The 23,813-nt window shown below is 38.5% G+C and overlaps 1 long non-coding RNA gene across 1 annotated transcript in view; it reads right to left on the reverse strand.

Annotated features, from left to right (window-relative positions):
- LOC142664146 (uncharacterized) overlaps positions 1-18,137 on the reverse strand; it is a 31,881-nt gene extending 13,744 nt beyond the window's left edge. Inside the window, exons 1-3 of the long non-coding RNA XR_012851209.1 lie at positions 17,914-18,137; positions 9,544-9,685; positions 5,385-5,515 (exon numbers count right to left, since the gene is read on the reverse strand). This is a non-coding gene — a long non-coding RNA (uncharacterized LOC142664146). The remainder of the gene's footprint in view (positions 1-5,384; positions 5,516-9,543; positions 9,686-17,913) is intronic.
- Between the last annotated feature and the right edge of the window lie 5,676 nt (positions 18,138-23,813).

Here is a 23,813-nt window from a genome sequence, read left to right on the forward strand (position 1 = left end):
GATCTGGGTTATATTCTTAGGGCTCATGCCTACAGGAAAGTCTCGTGTATGGACCCTGTATGGTTGCACATGGAATCCTTATGGATATGTAGGCACCCAATGTTTCTAATTGAGAAAACCTTCATGAATCTGTGAGGAAAAAATCTCTGTATTCCTCCATATAAAATTTGGAGGTACTGTACGGGCTCATAGAATTTTATGGGAGCCGCATTACGTAACTCTACCAGACAGATCCATAATATACCCATGTGTATCAGGATTAGGAGTGATCAAAATCTATGGCCATAAAGTAACGTATTGTCATGATGCATTCTATTTGGGAAGTACTGTTTTTTTTTCCCTTCTTCGTGGTCCTTGGTTATTGATCTTTTAATAAAAAAGAAAAAAAAAGGTGGAGTTTAAATATTTTAATGAGTCCGATCGAAAGACTAAGAATCAAAGCCATTGATTCATTTACTCAATCATTGCCTTGAAACTTCAGTTAGGAAATAGATTGGAAAGCCATTAATTGAACATTTTGCTTATAGTCACAACTTCAGCTTCTCCTCTTCTCCATCCTGGAGTCATATATTTTTTATTTTTTTCTCCCCCCTCCCCTCCGTTCTCTATGAGCTGTTTTCTTTCTCAATTTTTTATAAAATGGGAATAAATATTTAATGAAAATATGCTTTCTCTTTGCAAAGCACCAGAATAATAGGAGCTGGACATACAGTACAAATGATTTTTACCTTGTGAGTGTTTACACAGCGAAGGAAGATGTTTTAAGGTAATCTTCCACTATAATAATGCATGACCACTGGAAAAAAAGCGTAGCCATGAAAAATGTAATCTGATATTGCAACGTTAAGAGAAACATGTATTTTATAGTAGTGTTGGTTCAGCTAAATGAATGGCAAAGAGATGCCGCAGTTGTCTTGCAAAAACAGAAAAATAATGCTTAGAGATGGGAAAATACTGACTGAACTGGTGGGAAACCAAGAATTATTATTACGTAACTGGGATGTTGAGAATGTTTTTATGACCTTTTTGGTATATCAGCTGAAATGCCTTGAATAGCGGCCGTAGTGTATTTTATTTTTATGTTTCCCAATTTGACTACTTGAATGTGGGTCTGTACTTACAAGGGTTGTATAATTTTAACAGCATAATTTTATATTTTAGGTATCTTTTCGATATACAGATCAAAAAGGGTCTTGCTACTGGAAGGCATCTTACTCAGCAAGAAACGAGACCCTCATTTATCAAAACTGTCTAACAGGAAAACTGGTCTTTTTGTCCAAAGCAACCAATCATAGCGCAGCTTTTATTTTTCAAGGATAGTTTAGGAAATAGAAATTGAGCTTTGGTTGGTATGAGCAACAAGGACAGTTTTTCTATTAGACAATTTTGACAAATGAGGCCAATTATATTTTGTATGCTTGTTTTTACTACATCAGCACTGCATGAGCAACAAACCATCTCAAGATTCCCATTAAGATCAGTAGGAAGCCGTCCACTGATTGCAATGGGAAAAGTTGACCCTCGGCCATTGGCTAACCATGAACTCAAAAAGTATTTATATAGGGGATGTAGAAGAAAACTATTCATCCCCTAGTAATAATGCTATCACCTTTACTTTGAAAGAGAAAAATAGATGATTGAGCTAAGTCTATAAAACATAAAATCAACAAAAACAAGTACCGTGCACAATTTAGACGTAAGCATAAACTTTTTCTTTAACAGTTCAGTGATAGTAAATTTTAATTTAATACTGTGCACTGGTATTGATTCTAATTCAGCATTCGGAAACCGCTGTCCCAATTCTAGGTTGGTAGGAAATTGCCCTATGGTTGGGCACTTTTATCTTCCAACCCTGTATAAAATATGTGGATGTCATGTTAAAGTCAGGGGTGGTGCAGTTAAGCAATGGAAGGAATCAGAAACATCTCTTCAAGTCCTAAAGACAAAACGGGAAGCAGGGTTGGTCGAAGTGACCATGGTGCCCTATAGCAAAACTTGGAATGGAGAGCCACTCCACCATAACCTCTATCATCTGTGAGTTCACAAAATGGAAAACATGATTATTCTAGTCTTCTTTTTTTAAATTATTATTATTGTAATGATGCAATACACGAAAAACAAAGAATATTAATTAATTAATACACATTTTTCCACCTATAAAAACGTATCCCCCAACCCCCAGGAGCATCCCAAACACACTAAATAAATAATCAAGTTTCTTTTCAATTTCCTCAATCTCCTCTACTGAGTACCATATTTTTTTCCCTATCTGAGAGTGTAGTACTCCATGGATCCCATATCATTTTACATTTATACCTTCTAAACTACTTCTCAATTCATAATTTATAGTCTTCAATATAGTACTTTTCCATTCAAAGATGTCAGGTCCCTCCACTGCCATCCAATGCCTTGCAAATATCAGACGGGCCACAAAGAATAACTTTTCCACCAGTTCTTTAATTGTGACCATGTTATGAATCCTATCACATATACCCAGCAACCATATGGCCGGAGATCTAGGGATACTAACCTCCAATACCATCTCTATATTATGGATCACCTCAAACCAAAATGTAATCACCCTTGGATACCAAAATATTAGGTGTATAAATCCCGCCTTCTCCCTATCATATTTTGGACAATTGGTATTCCTATCACCTTAAATTTTCCTCGTTTCTTACGCGTAAAATATAATCTATTAATTATGAAAAATTGTGTTATCTTATATTATTGTTGTTAAGAGATAATTTCGGAGATCTTCTTCCAACGTCTACCCATTCTTCCTTTTCAATTTCACCCAGTTCACTCACCCACTTATCCCTATTCTTTTCTCTATCTACTTTGTCACTTTGTGCTTTTAATAATATATAACACTTAGACATAAACCCTTTTTCTCCTTGACTTGTATATACATATTCCAAAATTGGACACTCATTTACTTGAAACATCCCCTTATCCTGTGAATCTCTTACTGCGTGTTTTAATTGCCAGTATCTAAATACTGCCCCTCCTGAAACCTCCTCTTCTCGCCATATAGTTTCCAACTCTTTTAAATTACCCTCGTGAAAAAAATTATTTATATAATATAATTCTCTCCTGTGCCAACATTTTTGGTGATCTATTTTATTTATTTATTTCAAATTTTCATTATTAAATAGTGGAGCAAATTTTAATGATCCCCTAATCTTACTCCTCTTACGTGTCTTTTCCTATACCTTACTCATCCCTTTAATAATTTTCGAATCTCTTACTATATCTCTTAACATCTTGGCTTCCAATATTTCACACATATTAAAAGGAAACCTATCCCTATCCTCAACTATCTTCCTCAAGTACGAAAATTTCTTCCATCTAGTGATATGCCAAATTTGTCCCGCCAAGTAGTACCCTCTAACTTCTAACATAAGTAAACTAAGCTTAGCCCTAGGTCTTCTTCCACACCATATAAGGTTCCTTACCAAGCTCTCTATAAATTTGAACCATTTTTCCTCCACCCAGATTGGACAGTTATTAAGGACATAGAGTATCTGAGGCAGTGCTATAATTTTAAACAAGGCAAGCCTATCCACCATTGACAATGGGAGCTTTTTCCGAAATTTTACCCCTCAGTTTTTTTAATAATGGGACTAAATTCAAATCCAGATAGCTGGCTATATCCTGTGATACCATCACTCCCAAGTATTTAAATGCCTCCCCTTTACCTACTACCTTCAATTCCTCTTCCTCTAAAGGCATTATTGTTGCTTTTTCCAAATTAATCTGAAGTCCTGACATATCTCCAAATTTTTCAATCCACTGCATTATTCTCCCTAAAGTGCAGGAAAGTCTATTCACATAAATTAATATGTCATCCACATAAAGCAATATCTTATCCCCTCTCCCCCACCTCCAAAACCCTCCTCTCCCTTATCCTGGCGAATCTTACCGCCAAGGGTTCAACCACTAAGGCAAAGATGAGTGGGGAGAGAGGACAACCTTGTCTTACCTTGAGATAAACAAAAGGACTCAGTTGGAATCCCATTCACCAAAACCCTGGCTACAGGACCGCTGTATAGCGCTTTTAACCAACCAATAAACCCCCTTCCAAAACCATATTTACCTAACACTTCCCATAGGAAGGTCCACTCCACCCTGTCAAATGCTTTTGCAGCATCTAATGACAGGATGGAGCGGCTTCCCCTAGTCTCGCCTCCCCCCGTCTCCATGTTCCCAAACAATCTACGGATATTAGTTGCAGTCGACTCCCCTGGTATAAAGCCACACTGATCCTCCTTAATCAATGATGATATTACTCTCTTCAGATGGAGCGACAAAATCTTGGCCAGGATCTTGGCGTCCGCATTGAACAATGAAATCGGACGATAAGATCCAGGACCCAAAACATCCTTTTCCGGTTTTGGAATTAATATAATGAAATCCTTCCTCATAGAAACAGGGAGATCGTGACCCTCCCGTATTCCATTGAAAATCTCCACCAAAAGTGGAGCAACTAACTATCAATATTTTTGATATGTCTCATATGGAAGACCATCAGGGCCTACTGACTTCGATTTTGGGGATTTCCTGATCACGTCCAACACTTTCGTAGTAATACTGCCTCATATACCCGACATGCCCCTGTCCAGTCTTCCTTTGAGCTTGTATCTCTCCTCCTTTGATATTCCCTCTCAGTGTTCTTTACCACTACATTTACTTATTCATTCTCTTTTCTAAATCCTCTTTTAACTCGAGCGATGTATCCCTTCAGTAACCACCCCATTATCGTCTGTCCCCTGATTAAAGTCTAAAAATTCCTTCAACTGTCTCTCTATGTCATGTGTTGATAGAATAGCCACCCACTGGTTATGTATACTCTTCCGAGGTACCCTAGTCATCTGTTCTCCCACCTTTAACTATAACAATAGGGGGGAATGATCGGATACTGATCTGGGTTCATATAATATAGAATGTATTAATGAATAAGCACTGGGGGACCCTAGGACCATATCTATCCATGATAAAGAACCTCTAGACTTATAATAACAAGAATATTGTTCTAACTCAGGGTACATCTGTCTCCAAAAATTCATCGATTTCTATAACATACTTTTTAAGCTATTACTTAGCTATTGCTTAAAACTTGCCAGTTCTCATCCTATCTAGTTCTTCATTAATAACGCAATTGTAATTCTCTGCTACTAATAATGGAGCCCCACTTCTGTCTTCCATAAATTTACATAATATATTTAGCACCTGCAGTGAAAAAGGGGGCGGGATATTAATAATTGCTAATATCAATTCCTGGTTTGCCACCTTCATATGTAGGAAGATATATCTTCCTTCACCATCCACTTTTTTTTATCCAGGATTTCATATTGCAATGATTTATGGATCAATATACTCACCCTCTTGAGTATCCTGTATGGGTTGAGTGAATCTCAGTACCAAACCATTTGCGTGTAAGGGAAGATCGTCTGTCCTGTGTTAGATGGGTCTCCAATAAACATACAATCCCTGGCATATGATTTCTCATTACCTGAAATACAGAAAGCCTTTTATACCTTTCTCCCAGACCTCTAACATTCCACACTAACACCCGTATGTTCATTACTTATACTTTCCAATAATTTATCCTCCTGAAAGGAAAGAGTACACACATTTATACATACGTCTTGAAGAGGAAACAAACTTAATATATTAATAACCCTATTGTGCTCCTTTTTTCTGTTATATTTCTTGTATCGTCTCCCGTCATGCTTATATTCCGAATTTGTATCGGGTTTTCTCTATTAGACAAATAATAAAATACACACTGACACATTTATATATATCTCTAGAAATAAACATACATTTTGCTTTATGATAAATTTAATATAAAACAGATATCTTACAAGATACGAAAACGCAAAAATTCTTATGTATAGATTTGGTATTATTATACACATTCTGTTTCATTTACTTTGTGCCTCCCAGTTCCGGTAGACAAAGGCGTGTCAGAGACTTAATTAAACCAAACAAACAGAATATAAACACCGGGTCAGACGTGAATATCAACATATGCCATGATGAAGGACACTGAACGTGTCTGAAACGCGTAGGTGAAATATAATTGCGATACATCCTCCAGCACTTTAAATTCATAGTTTTAACCCGATTTACAATAAAATTGGAACTCTGATTCCTTTTATTCACGTACAAGCGCTGGATCACAGCCTCTGTCTCCCCCTCCCTAGCCCCTCCCACCCCTCTCCCCCAGCGGCCTATCACATCATCCCACACCTGCGAGATGTTGACAAGTCCTCTTCACATTGCGCTCCCTCGCTCTGTCTCCATCACCACCTCTTTTTTTTATTATGGATTAATTTGATAAATTTTTGGAGTCCATCCAATCTATAACCTCCCTAGGGCTCTGAAACAAAAATGTCTTATCTATAAAAATGACCCGTAATTTAGCGGCAAAAAGCAAGGAATACTTTATTTCCTTTGTTCTCAGCCTTTTCTTAAACTCAATGAATTTGCTTCTGGTTTCTTGAGTATCTCTTGAGTAATCTGAGAACAACAATATCCTATTTCCATCGATCGTATTCCATGGGGGGGGTAATCTGGATTTCTGCAAAATGTGATCTCTATCGCTAGAGGAAATTATTTTAATCAGAATTGACCATGGATTACTGCCTGGTGGGAGAGCTTTCCATGGAACTCTATGAGCTCATTCCACTCCAAAGATACTTGAAAGATCAGTATCTACAAAGGGTTGTCTTAACTATTCCGATATAAACGTAACATAATCATCTCCTTCCGCCTTCTCAGGAAATCCAACCGCCCTGATATTATACCTCCTCGACCTGTCATCTAGGTCAACAATCTTACGGTTTAGCGCTTTATTTGAAGTGGTTAATTGACTAACTTCTTTAATCATGGCACTCATCTGGTCTTCCAGCTCTCCCACCCTTTTTTCCACTTCTTTTGTTCTACCATTAATTTTACTCATATCCCTCCTAAGATGCAAAATGTCTTCTCTCATTCCTCCAATTTGAGTTTTCAATTCCTCCATTGATTGACTATTCTTCAATACAGTGCCCAAAATTTGCTGTAGGACTGGATTTTCCAGTTCCTCCTTTCCTCTTTCTCCAAGGATGGGAATCTCTTCCGTACCTCCTTGTTCCTCTTGGCCCACTTTTTCAGCAGCAATACCAGGAGACTGTAAGAACTTGTCTATTTTCCCCAATCCTGTAACATTTTCTTTTCCTTGTATTTTTACTGGGGTTTTCTTCATGACTTGTTGAGCCCCAGAGGGGGTACCTGCTCCTGACCGCCTATTTTTTACTACTAGAGTCTCCTCCTTACTTGGGGCATTCCTTATTACCATCATATCCTTCTCTTTATCGTTTTGCCACTTAAACTGTTATAGTTTTTTCGCAGAAACAGAGGACCAAGAGAGGAGAGTTTCTAGTCACTTTTACGGCTTATTATAAGAGTGAGAACAAGATTATCCACTCCCTATAATGCCCGGGAAGGGATGCGTCACCTTTTATTCAATCTTCCAGTTTATTTAGGCTGAGGATAGGGAGTATAATCCCCTTAATGTTACCACTTACTTAGGTCAGTCAGAGGATAATCTCTTTTATAGAGAGTCGTATGTCTTACTCCATGCGATAAAATCAAGCCTTTTATTTTGACTTCAAGCATTTTATCGAAGCTCCTTAGTCCTTAGAGCTCATATGTTATAACATAGCACCTGTACTGCAATATATAGATATATCTTATTTTTTTTTTTAAATATCTTAGTCCTTTAACCCCATATGATATAACATAGTATCCAGAAAAAAGGAAACGAGTTGCGTTTCATATCATCTTCAAACAACATCAAAATCCTCCTTTCTAATGCTGTCTGAAATTATATCCCTGAAAGGGGGATAGTCCACTCTGTACTGATACCTGTGGTATTCCTCTCCTTCCCCTCTTTCGTTACTTAGCCACTGTATCTCTACCCTCTGTACCTGAGTCCTCTGGCCTGCTGAAGGAACCACTTATCTCCCGGCAATCTCCCCAGGATGTCTGCCTTTCTGGGCCGTTCAGACGCTTCCAGGATCTAGTTAATGGCGTTGCATCAGTGTTCCTCCTAACGCACGACTCCTGACCGGCACTAATACGAGCAGCCTCTCCTCCCCTCGGTACATCACAAACAGCCCACAAACTGGTACAGATACGTGGATTGTATGAACAGGTCACCTGTACACTCTGAAACATTTCCTCCTCCTGTCTGGACTACACTTCTTCCAGAGGTGGGCGGAGCTAGGAGCGGCGTGCGTCCACTACGCACTACCCATTCTCTGGTTATTCTAGTCTTCAATGTGTCTCCTGTGTCTTTTTTCATTGGCCATAAATTCCTTAAATTGCAGATGCCAGCACTATTCGCTGATGAGCACCATAGTAGTTGTCAGGTTTGATACTCAACTAGTCATGCCCATACTAGGAAGAACATGACTAAGTGGTTAAACAATGAAAGATAACTTTTTGTGGGCCTTGATTCCCAATAATCCAGTTTTGCTTGTTTGGTTATTGGAATATTGGTTATTTTTGTAATATTGCAATGTGATATTTTGTGGTGTAAATAATAATACATTTCAGATTTTGATACACTCGTGTAGTTTTCTCCTTCGTTCCAAATCACTAAGAAGGAGAATATTGAATTCATAGATAAATTAGCTCCACAATGTAAACATTATAAGACATTTCTTTATTCCATTCCCATAAATCTCCATATTTGTGCCCATAAAGGACAATATTGCCAGGATTGTACCTCTGCCCCACAGAGTTATGATCTCTATAAGAAACATGTTTATACAATATGAAGAAATATCAGTAAAAGTGTGTGGCTGGAATTAATTAGGGAACAAATAAATGGCAGATGTCCCGTCTCATTCTTGGTAGTCTCATTGTTGAGTGGCGAGTGTGGTTACGAAATCTGCATTGTAAAGTCACCCATTGTTTATTTCCCTTGTAACTATGTGAAAGGAATAGCTGTACTTACCATGTCTGCGTCTGCATTATGACTCAAGCTGACACCTTTGACAGCCGCATAGCACTAGCCAGATGGCAGGGTTCTGTGATTCTGAAATAGGGGCTTGACAAAAAGCCAAATGATTGGGAAAATATCTAGAAACAGTTAAGTACAAAAAAAAATACAAATCCACTTCATCAGGATCTACAGCTTGGGTGGCCATTTTTTTTTATTTTTGCATTTCACCTATTTACGGTAACTAATTCAACCTGAGATTCTATTGAATATTTTTTATTTTAATTATTCATAAATAGGTTAAAAATTATTTTTGCAATCAATTTGAATTGTGGAGATTAAAAAATAGCTCTGATGGGTTCTCTAATGTTTGGTTAGTCTGGTAATGCTCTTGTCATGTTACTAAGGCCTCTAACTATTATAGGGCTCAGCTCAGGTTGGCCTGATCCTCCATCTCCATGGGTGGTGTGAATCACGCAGTGCAGTACCCCCACAGGCACAGTCCTAACGTTACCAAACTAAAATGCCACTAAAATAGAACTGACCTGAAGGTCACACTGGCTGTTTTACCCTCAAGTGATGGGAAGGTGGGCACTGGACCATCCTGTCCATTTGTGGAGGAGAATGCTGGACCAAGCACCTCTACGTATCCTTCAGCTGAGGTTGACTTTTATCTCCGGTGCTGTCCTAATAGAGACAAAATAAATCCTTTACTTTTACATAGAACAACATTCATGGAAAAAAAATCTTCTTTATTGAGGAAATAGCCCCAAAGTGACCTATAACAAAAGCAGATATGGTCCTTTTACCACCCCACAACCATTTTGTGTCAATTGCTTTGCTTATCCAAAATCACCTCCTATTTTCAATGTTTGGTAGTTTTTGCTTCATAATTATCATTATTCAAATTTCTTCTTTTTTTTTTTTGCTACATATCATTGGTTTTACTGCTTTATAAAAAAATTCAAACATGATACAAACTCCCAGGTTTAATATAAGAAGAAAATAGCCAACCCCCCCTCCCAACATTTGATTATTGATCAAGACTTTTCTTCTGACACTATTGTGGATATTATTACTAGACTTTCACAAATATGATGGGATGCTGGATGCGGGTATTATAGTTATGTTGTAGTTAGATGAGTATAATAAATTACTGTAAATCCACTCCGCTGACTCTGTATTCTCATGTATCCCATTAAAAAGACAAACTTGGGAAAATCAGGAAACCTCTTAAGACCTTTAACTGAGAGCTGGATGCATTTGTGCCAACATTGGTGGCAACCGCATTTGTACTTTGAGAATTAATTCTTTACCTTTTGGAAAATGTTCATTACTGTTCATCTAAGGGGCTATAGAAACAAATAGTGTGTTGTAAAAGATTTATCCGCTTTGGACAACCCCTTTTCGTTTGAAGGGTCACCCAACGATAAGCTGATCAGAGATTTTCCTGCTCCTGAAACTCTCAGCAATCAGCTGTGATCTGTGGGAGAAACCGGCAGCAAGTGTTCAATTCCCCTGTAGTGCCACCGCAGCTAAAATTAAGCATTACGCAGTTTCCATGTAATGCCCAGATATGTCGGATCCTCCAGAGAGAGAGAGACACTCTTTGCAGCCACTCACTGCTCTGGCCAATAGATGAGCTTGCTGAATAGGGGACCACCCTCTTTTATCTCCCTGATAGGGTAATAGAAAATGGAGTTTCTAAACCAGACAACCCCTTTAAATCAAATGTTGGTTTTACTGGTTAATTTCCGATGTTTCGTATGAAATGGTGCAGAACTAAATTACTCAGGCTGTAGAGAATTCAGAATTAGTAATGTTTTCAAAGTTACGTGTTTGGGTGCGTTCTGCAAGATAATGCTAAGACAGTTCTCCAGAAAAAATACAGCTGCACCTACAGCTGGCTGGAAGGAAACGTAGTTATTTTATTGACACACTATTTCAAAGTGCGCAAGGGCCAGATCTTTTCTGACATGTCTCCTAAAAGCTGATGGGCCACTTCAGAAAGCCCTGCTATGAAATCCCCTGAGTGTCCTCTATCAGTCTATTTAGCCGCCTGGAATAGATTGACCAAAAAAATGCCAGACACATTTGGAGAACTTGCAACATGATACCAAGCAGCAAGGGTAAAGGGAGAGGCTTAATTAATATCAGGCTTGTCTCTATCTGATGCTGCTCAAACTAATTCTATCAGTGCTAGGACTGTATTTTTGTTTTATTTAGATAACACCAACATATTCCACAGCGCTGTACAATGGTTGTCATTACTCATACTATCTATGTGTTTTTGGAGTGTGGCAGGAAACCGAAGTACCCAGAGGAAGCTGACGCAAACATACAAACTCCATGTAAATGTTGCCCTTGGTTGGAATTGAACCCAGAACTCCATTGCTGCACAGCAACTGTGCCACCTTGCTGCCCATTCTCTGTGCCACTATAATGTTATGAAATATCCAGATATTATACTGTCATATGCTGCAAAAATGTACTCTTGTGTTCAATATTGACTTATTGACAGAAATATTTTTACGGTAAATCTATCATCTATCTATCTATCTATCTATCTATCTATCTATCTATCTATCTATCTATCTATCTATCTATCTATCTATCTATCTCATCTATTTATCATCTATCTATCTATCTCATATCTATCTATCTATCTATCTATCTATCTATCTATCTATCTATCTATCTATCTATCTATCTATCTATCTATCTATCTATCTATCTATCTATCTATCTTAAAGCTGTCAAATATCTATCTTAGGTGCATAGCTTGGGAGAGGGGCAACACAATTTTTGGGGTCTAGTATGGGGTTCAAAATTATTGTGGGGTCTGGTATAGCGGTACTATTTATGTGTGCGATATTACACCACTATTTATATATTACTGTCAACCCAAATTGTAACAGTACTTGTGCCTCTGTTAATGGGAACCTAGTTTAACATTTTATTTTAATGTAATTATCTTTCTCATGTCTATATATTTATTTATTCCATCTCTATCTGCCTATTTATTCCATGTCTATCTATCTATCCATCCATCCTCCATCCATCTATCCATCCATCCATCCATCCATTCATCCATCTATTTATCTATCTATCTATCCATCCTCTATCCATCTATCCATCCATCCATCCATCCATCCATTCATCCATCTATTTATCTATCTAAATAAATATGAATTACTGCTGAATCTACTTACAATAGTGAGGTTCTTAGAGCACATTATGATCAAATTGTGTGAGTCCACCTGCCACGACACAGCGTCTTCTATCTATCTATCTATCTCATATCTATCTATCTATCTATCTATCTATCTATCTATCTATCTATCTCATATCTATCTATCTCATATCTATCTATCTATCTATCTATCTATCTATCTATCTATCTATCTATCTATCTATCTCATATCTATCTATCTCATATCTATCTATCTCATATCTATCTATCTATCTATCTATCTATCTATCTATCTATCTATCTATCTATCTATCTATCTATCTATCTATCTATCTATCTATCTATCCATCTATCTATCTATCTAATAGCTATCTATCTATCTCTATCTATCTATCTATCTATCTATCTATCTATCTATCTATCTATCTATCTATCTATCTATCTATCTATCTATCTATCTATCTATCTATCTATCTATCTATCTATCTATCTACCTATTTATTCCATCTCTATCTACCTATGTATTCCACATCTATCTACCTATTCACTCATTCCCTATCTATCTATCTTCACTACTTGGATTCATCTATTTCCAACAGATACCAAAAAATCAAGTCAGTATTCCTCGATCATCATAATGGCATTATCATGGGCTTCAGCCGTTCCAACAAGTCACTTTATCACCTTTATCAAAAATATCTTCATTTGAAAAGTCATAAAAGCCAGGACTGAGCGCTGAAACCTTCTAACCTGAGTGTGGAGACTGTTGTACAAGTAAAAGGGGGACCACCTCAATATTAATGCATGCAATTTGAAAATGACATTTTCAATTAGCCCATAGAGATGTAATGCATCACAAAATGCATTCTGTAATCGCAAAATTTAAGAACGGAATACATTTATTTTAACATTTTACAAAACTGAAGTTACTATGCCACGAAATACAAGTTTCTGCCACAAAATCCTTGACATAATAATATAATTTGTCACAAGGTTTTATTCCGTGACATAATGAGGTTTTTTGTTAGAGCCATTTTGTCACATTTTTGTCTCCGCCTAGTAGTGATTCTGTCATGCCTCCTATGCGTTCCTACCGCATTGATTTATAAGCTGCTTCATTGGCAGATTTGAGAAGATTGACTAGGGCATGACACAACAGGGCATGATGGTCTTTTGTGTTTGATATTGGTAGCATGACAGCCTTTAACCACAAATTGACGCTGCCCCAGGCATCTTGAATATAAGCCTTAAATTAGAGATTGTGCACGGAGGATTAAATTTAACATGGTATATTTGTTGCCAAACCGCATCTCCTCATCGGGCATCTGATTAAGTGTCTTAGAATTGTAATCTACCTGCATTAAGGCATTAAATGGTGGTATATGTATGTAGCTTTTAAGACGGTCTAATTATGGCGAGCTGGAGGGTCCTGATTTACTTCTTTCCTAGGACTTAATTTTTTATAGAATCGGTTCTGTGTACGAACCTTTAAGACATATAAGAAAGCAATTTTTGTGGATTTTTCTTTTAACGGACCAACTGGACTAATACTGAGGGCGCATTAGTATATTATTAGTTACAGACATATAGTAGGTATGTAACCCAGTTATATGCACAGATGGCTTGTGGAATTTAACAGCAAACCACTGAGTGAATGGAAGAAGATTAAACAATGAAGTCTACGCCTGTCACTGTGTTTATAATGGCACACGGTATTCTTTATAATGCCATAACCATTTTATTAAATATGACATCACATTACGTAATACATTGGCACAAGGTTCCATAGAAACATCACAGTGATGGGTTGGTGTTACTCTGTGAAGCTACTGAGTCATTAAAGTGGGTTTTCCCATCAGAGACATTTATTACATATCCACAGGATATGTCCTAAATGTCAGATAGATGCGGGTCTCACCTCTGGGACCCGCACCTATCTTTATAACGGGGCCCCCTAAACCCCTATTCTTTTGCTCTGTGTTGTGGCTGAAGCGTGTGATTCCCGACCATGAATTGTGGAAATAGCGTAACTCGCTGTAAGTCCCGTACTAATGAATGGCAGTTATGGAAGCAGCGTAGCGTGCGGGCTACGCTGTTTCCGTAACTAAGATTCAGTTCTATGGGACTCACGTCCTTAAAGAAATAATTGGGTCTGTCCGGGTCCTGTATGTTTTTCAGGAGGAAGAATAGCGCTGTAGACTGTGCTATTATCTGTGTCAAGCAACGAAAGGACTATGCAACTCCGCAAGAAAGTGTGAGCAGAGCCTTAAATGCAGGGGTGTAATTATGGGGGGGTCTTTGGCCTCATAAAAAAACACCAGAATTCTAAATGATGGCACATGGTAGGTGGGAGCCCTGTTACAGAGTTTGCATTGGGGTCCAGGAGCTTTAGATTCACCTCTCCTTAGATAAGTGAAGGTCACATATACATATGTTGTATAAATGCTGCATAATCCTTATCATTAATTTTTCCTCCTGCATTCGCCCCCTCTTGACCTTGCTTTGAAGTTACATATGTCCTAGCTCAGGCTCGGGGTCCCTGGTAGTAACATGCAAACCGAGAACCCTGCAGAGTCTACATATCACTGTGAGATTGTACGCTGTGTACAACGCTCTGTCTTTCGTAAGTGGTCGGGTGATTAATTAGATCTTAAATGCTTTATTTATATACCTTTCTTGTGGAAAATCAACTCAATTTATTTCTACAATATTCACAATATAATTAACACAGGGTTTCCCAATGATGAATTGCATCCTCTGATAGTTACTGTAAACACCACCGGCGAATGGGAGAGAAAAAAAGCCCAGAGCTTTCATCGCTGAAAAATATTGGTGTGTTAATGTCTCGCTGTCGTAAGTCCGTGGTCAGTAAAATGAAATCTATTGACTGCTGACACTGTGCTGCTGCTGCTGCCGCCGCCGCGTGTTCCGTGATGGAGATGAAATCAGTAAGTAATAATTTCGACAACAATAAAAATGATATCTATATATTAGCAAAATGTCACTAAGTGAATAAAAATTATATATCATATTATCTTGTCTTATTGTAAAAATCATTCAGTTTTATTTGACAAGTGGAAATAGCTTTGCTCATAATCTAGTGAATGGTGGGGAAATAGTCTGGGAGCTTAGTTTGAAAGATGGTGAAGACCGTCATCCTACTCAGCTGTGGTAATAACCTTTATAACACCGACATCTGGTGTGGAACTACAAAACCCAGCATGTTGTAATACTCTCATCCTGAAGGATATAGATCCTTAGCACAAGGCTGTCTGGAGAATGCTCCTCAGTTACTGTTGTCTTCAGAGGCGTAAATTGAACTCCAGAACCCCAATGCAAAACTGGTAATGGGGCCCCCCAACTAGGATATGTCAGTAAAAGTGCAGATGTCCTCTTATAGTGTGGGAAATTGGGCCCCTGAGGCACCAGGGTCAACCTTTGCACCCCTATAGATACGCTCCTGGTTGTCATCTGCAGTTAAAAAGGTCATAGATAGTCATGGCCACAGGGGCGTAACTATAGGGGTGCAGTAGTTGCAGTCGCAGCTAGAGCCTGAGGGGGGTCTAAAAGGCCCACTGCTCTATAAGAAGACACCAGTACTATAAATGGTAGGTGGGGGGCCCTTTTACAAATTTTAAATTTGGGCCCAGGAGCTTCAAGTTACACCACTGCATAGTCATGTGACCATCTTAGACTCTTTACCAGTAGAATATATATATACATGAATGTCATCAAGACCTGTATATAAATACTGCATTAGGGCTTTCACAGATGGACATACTGCACCCTTAGCTAATTGTCCAAACTATGGATGAAACCTTTGACCTTTGTGGTCCTATTGTTTCGAACTTATGGTTCTATGATGATCTACGTTTAGCCCAGTAGAACCACTTGGAGTCTAAGTGTTACGTCTATGATATAGATAGTCAAATACGGGTGAGGCACTCCCTGTCTGTGGTAGCCCTTAGAGGCAATAACATTTTTTGAATGTTAGTCTTTGAATGTTATTTTCAGGTTTCCAGATAGAGGTCCATTTGTGGGAACAAGAATTATTTTGGCAAAGTGTGAAATTCAAACAAGTTCTAGTCTGGTGACATTTTTTGTCTCGCTAGGAGATCCCCCCACTCTATTTACTCCTGTATGGGTGAATATATAGGGTTGGACTAGACAACTAGTTTTATTGATAAGATGGAAATGCAATGGTAACAGTTGCGTATATAATATATTTAAAAGTGTATATGTAGGGTCCTATTACACGGCCCGACGTGGGCCGTATAAACCAGGGCCGCTCAACGAGACCGCTCGTTGATCGGAACTCATTTGCTACTTTCACGGGTCGCAATGATTGTTTATATATAGGAACGAGCGATTGTTACACAGACCATTTGTCCCCACACATTTTCATTATGTCGGTTACACAGGGAAATGTGCTGCCGACAACGATGATTTTTAATGCTACATAAAAGAGCAGATCAGCCAATGAACGAGCGACGTTCTTCGGCTGATTGTTTCCCTGTTTACACAGTGCAATGATCGGGAACGATCATTCATATGAATGCTCGTTTGCCCGATCATTGGCCTGTGTAATAGGGCCTCAAGTCTGACATGGGAAGGGAAGTGACAGTTGCTATGGGCACCATAAATTAATATTAAGAACAATTTTATATTATCAAAATGTCTGAATATTTTTATTGAGCAACAATTCTAATATTATTGATATTTTCTTTGTTGAGCAGCCACATATAAAGCATGCTCACAGGACGTTTTGTGGAGCAGACTCTATTATTCCTGAAAAAAATAAAAATAAAAAATACTATCTTATACCTGAATAAAGAAGTTTTCTTCTGGGCCATTGGCCAATACTGTTACGGGACCCTATAATGGCCACATATGTATTTAGCAGTTGCTGTATATCTTATACGTGTAGATGTCTGCTAGTGAAATAATATATTTTCCACATATATGAAGCCCTGGGTAGCTTCTGTTCACCATCAGGATTACCAACATTATCCAAAAAATCATAGACAGACTAAATCTTTTTTTAATTATGCTAAACTGTCTTAATATACAGGCTGCTCTCAACCCTTCACCCCATGCCATCCAGAAGAACGGGGCCTCAATTATCAAAACTGATATAGAAAAAGTTCTTATAGGTACCAGTTGAAAGTAAAAGATCTTCCCTGGTAACATCCAGTTAAAATCAATGGGATTAAATAAATTAAATACAAAATGTAGTACAAAAATTTTGGTTTAGAACTTCGGGGGAAATCCTTGCAGCTATTAACCAATCTGCCCACTTTATATTTGGCATCCACTGTGTTAGCCCTTGTTGTTGGTTCCTTTTTATTTTCGCTGTGAAATATTACATTTTTGACATTTAGTGCAAACTTGCACATTATAATTGTGCCTTTGATTTTGTGCATTGAGTGGCCACTGGTTTATCTTGGGTGACTACAGAAAATCGGCTGTAATCTGTGCCAAGGACCTTATTTGATCTCCATCTTTGCTTAAACTAATTATGTGCTACCAACAAAGTTTTCGGGCATTAAATAGGGGATACCAGAAAAAAGTAAGGGCCAGAATAGGTCCTGATGAGTTTGCGTTATATATTCCCTGCTCGTTGTGAGCCCATATGAATTGATTAAGCCCTCTTGCACATGACCGAGTGCCACTCGGGCCGTTTTTCACCGCATCCGAGTGGCACCCGATAGTTTTCACGCACCCATTAACTTTAGTGGGTGATTCGGGTCTGTGAAAATGGACCTGACTCTGATCCGTGGAAAGATCAAACATGTCCTATCTTTCGCCGGGACTCGAGCAGCACACAGTCGTCTGCATTATTAGAAGGTTCTAGAGCAGACATGGGCAAACTACGGCCCGCGGGCCACATACGGCCCGTTAGGCTTTTTAATCCGGCCCGCCGAACTTGTCCAAGATATATCCGTCCTCAGCAGCTGCTAGTTCGCGCAGGAGGACGGATATATCCGTCCTGTGATCGCGCGGGTACTGACAGTTTACCCACGCGATCAGCGGCAGGAGCACGGCTGTTATACACAGCCTGGCTCCTGCTGCAACTGCCGGAATCGAAGCACGCGCCGATTCCGGCAGTTTAACCCATTAAATGCCGCTGTCAACAGTGACAGCGGCATTTAATGTGTTTGCCAGAGGGGGGAACTCCCTCTGTCTCCCGATCGGCGCCCCCGCAAACAAATCGCGGGTCGCCGTCGGGTTTCCATGACAGCCGGGGGTCTAACAAAGACCCCCAGGTCTGTCTTCAGCATCTGCCTGTTAGGCGATGCCAGAGGCATGACCTAATAGGTTGCCTGTCAGTTTCACACTGACAGGCAATAATGCTTTGGTATACGAAGTATACCAAAGCATTATATATGCGATCGGCATATCGCATAGTGAAGTCCCCTGGTGGGACTAAAAAAAAAAGAAGTAAAACCGTTAAATAAAGTTTGTGAAAAAAAAAATAAAAAAAATTACAGTCAAAGTCAAATAAAACTACTTTTTTGCCCCAAAAAGTGGTTTTATTTAATAAAACGGTCAAAACAAATCACACATACACATATATGGTATCCCCGCGATCGTAACAACTTGACCAATAAAATGAACACATTAATTAAACCGCCGGATGAACGGCGTCCAAAGAAAACGCAAAAAACAACGGCAAAATTCTCTCTTTTCTCCCATTCCCCCCATAAAAAATAAAATAAAAGTTCATCTATAAGTCCTATGTACCCCAAAATAGTACTAATGAAAACTACACATTGTCCCGCAAAAATCAATCCCACGTACGGCCACATCGACGGAAAAATAAAAAAATTACGCCTCTTGGAACGCGGCGATGCAAAAACAAGTAATTTTTTTCTAAAAGGGTTTTTATTGTGCAAACGTAGAAAAAACATATAAAACCTTTACACATTTGGTATCCCTGTAATCGTGCCGACCCATAGAATAAAGGTAACATGTTATTTACGCTGCATAGTAAACGGCGTAAATTTATAACGTGAAAATTAATGCTGGAATAGCTGCTTATTTTCAATTCTCTCCTAAAATAAAGTTAATAAAAGTTAATCAATATGTTATAAGCATCTAAAAATGGTACAATTACAAAATACAACTCGTCCCGGAAAAAACAAGCCCTTATACGGCTATGTCGACGGAATAAAAAAAGAGTTACGACTCTTGGAATGCGACCGTGGAAAAACAAAAAATAATCCTTGGTCATTAACGTGCAAAATGGCCCGGTCATTAAGGGGTTAATGTGGCGCGTATTTCTCTTTATTTCACTTTAATTTTCACTTCGTTTCACGTCACCATTAAGCCCTTCGGTTTTCAAAGAGTACAATATCAGCCGTCACTTTGCCACGAAGCATGCAAACTATGCTAGCAAGCAGTCAACACAAGAACGGGCGGCTACTGCTCAGAGGTTGGCAGCTAATTTACAGAGTCAACAGAACTTTTTTCTTGATAAATCACAGTGCGTATGTTATTTTAATCTATTTACATTTCCTCCTCCCAGTATCTGCGAAATAGTATGTAAATGCCATATCTTGTATATTCCTTGAGACAAATTTATTAACTGATAAGGGCTATTTTTCACATTTGAAAGACAGTTAATAAATTGGGTTGTAGTGTTCTTACTGTGCTATGAGGTTTGCACACACTACATTTAATGCTTTAGTATATCCGGCCCAAACACTCCCTCCAAATGCTCCTGGCCCGGCCCCTCTGTCAAATTTTAGAACCCATTGTGGCCCGCGAGTCAAAAAGTTTGCCCACCCCTGTTCTAGAGTGACATTAACTTTCCCTAGTTTTTTAATGTAAGTTAATTAATTAAAGTTACATTTTATTGTAAGCTAAGAGGGTGATTTTCTTTGGTTTATTTATACACTTTGCTAGTGGTATCTGGGTCTCTGAGATCCCTACGTTGCTCAGTACAGTGAGGGCACCAAACCCACTTGCAGATGCAGATTTTAGTTCCAGGGATCCTAGCTTGTGGATAAACAACAGCCAGACCATCCAAAGTGAGCCAGTATAATTTTGGGGTCCTGTATTCTGGTTTGAGTGCACTCGACCAATTTTGATACCAATTTCAAGGACTTCCTGCCGTGACAAGGGCAGACTAAACAGACAACCCCCACATCAACACAAAAACAACACAAGTTACCTCAGCAAACTCAAAAACAGGGTTAGAGGGTTATATTGCTCCCACCGCCGTTCAGGGATTACTGGGTCACTCCCGTCAACTTGCTCCACCTCTTCCGGTTTACTGTTCGACCTTCCTGTATCTGTTGTGAATTTTTCTTAGCTGTTTTGTACATTTAAAGACTGTTATGTGATACAGTCAAAATAACTCTAACAAAAATTTAAAGGAGATTGGTCTTCATCGATTGTTTTCTCTACGGTAGATCTTTACAGTTGGATCGGTAATAAAACTGTTCCTATGGTGGCCGCCACCAATACAACATTAATTTACTCTTTATTTGTAACAAATGATTACAAAGCATCCATTCCACAATGTACGGTAAATGCCTTTATTGGGAATAACCTAAAAATGGAACGTCTTGTTGGAACGAGGTTTAACAAAAACACGAAGAAGCAGGAAAGTAGGAAAACAAATACAATTAAAATGCCTCTAAAGTCTGTTTATTCTGTAATTGCTTGGCGTGCATTACATATCTCTGTTCCACCACTGAGAACAGTCAACAAAGTATACTTGTTTAGCACCTGAAAGTTAATTGAAGGGACCCTTGACCTATAAACTGTCACATGACTATTGATTTTCAATGTGGCAAGGTTCTTTGTTACCCTAGGCGTGTAGCTCAGCACATTTAGAGCAGTTTTTTCCCTTATCAGTTCAGTCCCTAAGTACTTGTACATTAAGACAGCAAATATCCACAGTTAACGGTGTGTCACATGGTAGTCAAGTGGACGTGCCAAATTTCTAATGAAGTTGGGTTGTTGGCAAACACACCAGTCATCATACATTGAGAGAGGTCTCCCTTTGTGTATCTCCAACACACTCGAGTGCATCTAAAGATACCAGTTACATAATTGTCTAATGGCCAAGCAATTGGGAGGATAGTCAGGAAGATATAGTGAGGGAGAAATGGGAGGAAATGTATCCAGTGGCAGATTTTTTTTTTTACATTGAGCAATCTCTACGGTATAGACTGAGAAGAAGAGAGAAGATATCTTCTTTATATCCAAAATTAAATACATTTTAGTGGCTTGGGATAGAAGATATTTATGTGAAATGTATGCATATTTGTCGTTGTTCCCTTATACTAGAATATTATCATGTAATATTCTCAACTTTTTATTTTGATTTTTTTTACTTTTGCAGGTTATCAGAGATATAGTTAATAGCATCTTTGTAAAAACGCAGTTTTAAAGTGGTCCTGTCCCCTCTCCTAGCATGTCTGTCTAGTAAATAATTGTATTCCCCATGAAATAACAATTCTTGGGCATCTTTTCTTAGAACTGTATGTTGTGCCATTCTTCTGTTATTCTTCCTAGAAATGCATGAATAAATTGACAACTGGGTGTTACCAGTTGGGGGTGTGTCCCTACCCAGACTGACACTGTCCGATCAGAGCTGACAGGGTGAGACTGTGTAGGGACACGCCCCTTTGACAAGGAGAATGGTAACACCCAACAGTCAATTTATTCATACATTTCTAGGAGGAATAATAGAGGAATTGCACAACACACAGTTCTAAGAAAATATGTTCCAGAATTGTTGTTTCATGGGGAATATATATTTATTTACTATAATAGACATATCAGGAGAGGTGATAGGTCCTCTTTAAATGTGTTGTATCATGACGACAATAACAACCTCTTTATATATGTCCTGTTAAGGCATACTGACATATATGGGTAACTGCTTGCCCAGCCCTTCTATGTATTACATGGTTTGCCAATCACTTGAATGATCTGTAAGCAATACAACATTTTCCCTGCAGGGGGCACTGCAGGGGAAATGTATGGCTGGCTGCAGCTTCCCCCAGTGATACCAGCGGAACATCCTGGGCTTCTGAAGCTGAACTCATGGTGATCGACTGATCACTGGGTCGGGTCCACTTTTAAATGGGAATGTCCTGATGAGATGACCCCTTTAATAGTAATATAAAATATGATAAAAAAAATATATTTTATAATCTGAATTCGTATCAAGATTTAATGTGCAGAAATATTTATTAGCTTGGATGGGTCTTAATTATGGTATAGAAGATGTCTGTTTTATGTCATTGACATATAAGGAAAATAATTAAATAGCACAACAAAACTGGTTCCCTCGGTGGTTATTACTTTTTTACCTCCCCCTCCAGACCATTACTTATAAGAGACCCAGCTAGGTATTGATATTGCACAATCTCCACCAGCTTACAGCAGATCGTCATGATGCGAGTACAATGTCTCTTCAAGAGCAGAAAAGAGAATTTGAAGATTTAAAGGAAACTCGTCATTACTTTTTAGCTCGCCACCACGTGCATAGGTTTATAAAGAGGACCCTGTATATACTGGCTGCTGCAGCTTAACCTAGAAAATCAACTTATAAGGCCAGGGCGACAGCTAGACTTTTTGTAGTGCTATAGATTGATTTAAACTATTGAGCTACAGAAGCAGTCCAAATCAATACATTGGGTTGCATGAATACAATCTTGTGGACCGCAGCTGTAACTAAATAGTTAAAATCAATCAGTAGCGCTACAAAAACTCTCATTGTAGCCCTGGCCTAAAACAGCGCGCACTATATACAAACTTAAGCCCCTATTACACCGGCCGATTTTGGCCGGTGCAGCGAGCGCCGATCAACCAGACATCAGCAACGAGCGTTCTATGAACGCTTGTCTGCTCGATAATCGCCCTGTGTAAAACCCCCTCAAGAGTCATGTCAAGAGTCATGTCAAGAGTCATGTCAAGAGTCATGTTAAGAATCATGCGGGCTCAGAGTCAGGCAGTCCCATCCCTAAACACTGGGGACTGCCTGACTCTTTCGCATCACGGCTACGCCTGCATGACTATTCACAGGTAATTTGCATACAGTTTATAGTTTTCTCTTTGAGTTTATGCTGCATCTGTCCGTATATACAGGGGTCTCTTTATAAACCTATACTCATCAGGTATGATCATGACAGGTTCCTTCTAACTGAAAAATAAAGAAATAAAAAGAGCTTGCCAGAAAAAAGGTGCTGCCGAGGATGAAGAGAAAATACATTTTACTATTCCATTCGCTAGTCATACAATATCTATGTATCCGTAAGAATTAATCTTTCAACATCTATTTACATATATTTACATATGTCATAACAGTTGTCATTTAACCTAAATCATTGTGATACCAAAATTTATTATCTGGGATTATTTATTTCTCAAAATGTGCAAATGAAACCGTTCCATGACCAATTCAGCTCTGTTGCATAACTATCTTATCTATCTATCTATCTATCTATCTATCTATCTATCTATCTATCTATCTATCTATCTATCTATCTATCTATCTATCTATCTATCTATCTATCTCTCTATCTATCATCTATCTCTCTTATATCTATCTATCTATCTATCTATCTATCTATCTATCTATCTATCTATCTATCTATCTAT

Source organism: Rhinoderma darwinii, chromosome 11, assembly GCF_050947455.1.
Source record: "Rhinoderma darwinii isolate aRhiDar2 chromosome 11, aRhiDar2.hap1, whole genome shotgun sequence".
In the NCBI taxonomy this organism is placed as follows: domain Eukaryota; kingdom Metazoa; phylum Chordata; class Amphibia; order Anura; family Rhinodermatidae; genus Rhinoderma; species Rhinoderma darwinii.